The sequence below is a fragment of the Bubalus bubalis genome, chromosome 24, assembly GCF_019923935.1.
Source record: "Bubalus bubalis isolate 160015118507 breed Murrah chromosome 24, NDDB_SH_1, whole genome shotgun sequence".
NCBI lineage: Eukaryota > Metazoa > Chordata > Mammalia > Artiodactyla > Bovidae > Bubalus > Bubalus bubalis.
This window is the reverse complement of record NC_059180.1, coordinates 25616482-25619260: the sequence shown is the minus strand read 5'-3', so window position 1 is coordinate 25619260 and position 2779 is coordinate 25616482. Positions and strand designations below refer to the sequence as shown.

At 46.6% G+C, this 2779-nt stretch overlaps 1 long non-coding RNA gene across 1 annotated transcript; it reads left to right on the top strand.

Moving 5' to 3' along the window:
• Positions 1–376: 376 nt before the first annotated feature.
• LOC112581830 lies at positions 377–2489 on the top strand. Its single transcript, XR_006548277.1, has 3 exons — positions 377–842; positions 1113–1226; positions 1747–2489. It is a non-coding gene; the product is annotated as an uncharacterized LOC112581830 (long non-coding RNA).
• The last annotated feature ends 290 nt before the right edge of the window (positions 2490–2779 follow it).

Genomic DNA, 2779 nt, shown 5'->3' with positions numbered 1-2779 from the left:
AACCTACTCCAGTATTCTTGCCTGGAGAATCCCAGGGACGGGGGAGCCTGGTGGGCTGCTGTCTACGGGGTCACACAGAGTTGGACACGACTGAAGCGACTTAGCAGCAGCAGCGGCAGCAGAGAGACTGGTATATAGTAAAGTGAAAGGTGAAAGTGAAGTCACTCAGTCGTGTCCGACTCTTTGCGACCCCATGGACCGGAGCCTACGAGGCTCCTCCATCCATGGAATTTTCCAGGCAAGAGTACTGAAGTGGGTTGTCATTTCCTTCTCCAGGGGATCTTCTCCACCCAGGGATCGAACCCCCGTCTCCCGCACTGCAAACAGACGCTTTTACCGTCTGAGCCCCCAGGGAAGCTCCCGGTATATACTAAAGGCTCAATAAATTTGGCACTGGCGCCCCCTGGAGTACATTCCCGGTACAACCCCCTCCCCTTGAGTGTGGGTGTACCTTGTGAATACTTGGGCCATCACTGATTCAGTTCCATTGTAATGGCAAAGGTGAAAGGATTTTGTCAATGTATCAATAATTGAGGTCCCTAAATCTGTTGACTTTAGGTTAATCAAAAGGGATAGTATCCTGAGTGGGTCTGAATTAATTACAGGAACCCTTAGAATCTGGGTCTAGTGGTCAGAGACAGGTCAAGAAATTCAAGCCTCACTGTTGTTACCCAGTTGACCCTGAAGAAGCCAGCTGCCATGTGTGGAGACGGCCAGGTGTTAGAGAGCAGTGGGAGCCTTCAGGAGCTGAGGGCCTCAGACCTACAGCTACAAGCTCTGTCAACAACCAATAAAGCTTGGAAGAGGACCCGAGCCTCAGGTGGGACCTTGACTTCAGCCAGGTGAGACTCAGCCAGGTGTGGACTTCTGAACCACAGGAGCTGTGAGATAACACGTTTGTTTTGACTTAGGCCACGACAATTGTGGTCATTTGTCATGCAGCATTGAAAATTGGTACTCTGTTTTTTCAAACTGTGTTTAAAAATAACTGTGATAAAATATGTAATAATAATATAAATTTTAAGTTACATCAAAGATGGCAGGAAAATCATTATCTATGAACAAAAAACAAAGACAAATCAACATCTATTTTTTATCTCATGTTTCTGCAGGTCAGAGGAGTCAGGCAGGCTTGGCTGGATTCACTGCTTAGAGTCTCACAAGGTTGAAATTAAGGTGCCGGCTGGGCTGGGTTTTTTCTGGAGGCCCTGGTGAAGCACATTCAGGTGGGTGGGATAATCCAATGTCCTGTGTCTGTACCCTGGCCTCCTGCTGGCCATTAGCTGGGGCCATGCTCACTTCTGAGCACCCCTCCTTCTCTGAAGCCAGCAATGGGGCTCCAAATATTTCTTGCACTGGAAGAGAGTCTCTCTGATTTCTGCTACCAGCCAGAGAAAACTCTGCTTTCAAAGAGCTCATGTGATTAGATTAGGCCCACCTGGAAAATCTCCCTTTTTATGAACCCAGAGTACAGATTAGTAGCCTTAATTACATCTGCAAAAATCAATTTTGCCAAATAACTAATGTCAGCATCGATGTGCTGTCTCATCAAATTCACAGATCCCACCCACATTTAAAAGGTTGGTGGGAGATTATACAAGGGTGAGGATCCACTGAGGGTCGTCCTTAGAATCCTGTCTACCTCACTGAGCCTGTTCCTGTCCTTTTCAAGTCCTGGTTCTCCCATTTTTCATTCCTTCCTGTGAGATAGTCCGTATACTTTCCCTAAGTTTTTGCTTCTTTCAGGCAGCGATTGTTGGCCCCCAAACCTAACTAATCCATCTCCATTTGCCAAGATTTGCATGTACACACATGGTAAGTCCGAAGCAAGGCCTTGAGTCTTATGACCTCGGAACCCTCTATGTCCATTCATCTGGACTTAGATGTGTGTTTTGCAGAAAGTTTTCACTTTCGTCTCAGGTTCAAAGGATTTGTTAACAAAATAAGCCACTCATTCTATACAAATAAATAATACTAATATTTATTAGAGAATTATCTAGCTTATTTTCAATAGAAACAGTAGAGGATACATCACCAAGTCGGGTTTTGACCAACATCCAGACTCAAACGGCGCTGGGAAGTCCCATGACACAGCACATCTGGAGTCCCAGAAAAGGTCCCAGGCTGCGCGTCCATGGGTGAGACTTCAAAAATTGCAGTTCTGGGGTTCTCACTTATAATCCCAGGATGGAAACTGATACCATCATCAATCTGTCAGCAAATTGAAGCCCTGGTTTCATGGTAATGCTGTTTGTTTTGTCTTGTAAAACTTGGCATGCTGTTAAGCCTGGGGCTTGGTTGACCAGGGGCCCTGCAGGGGCTCAACAATTTCAAGATTTGCCCCCTATCTTCTTGCAGTTACAGCAGTCATGTTAGGGGAAGCACATTGATTGAAACTGCCCACCCTGGCCAGGCACCATAGTAACCATTTGCGTGAGTTTTTTTATGACAGGAGATCCTGATAAGAAATACGGAACTAATAAGCCAACACCAACCGGAAGAGATTGGGAAAGGTTGAAAGGAGACACCCGTTATCCGTCCACTTCCCAGAATCCCTCTCGCTAGCATCCATCTTGGCTGAGCAATGCGTGCGCCACCAGGAAAGACTCTGAATTAGAATGATTGGCCAAAGACCACCCGGAAACTAATCCCATCACCATAAAACCCGAGACTGCGAGCCACACAGCAGAGCAGTTCTCCTGGGTTCCCTTACCCTACTGCTCACCACCCGGGTGCCCTTTCCCAATAAAATCTCTTACTTTGTCAGCACACGTGTCTC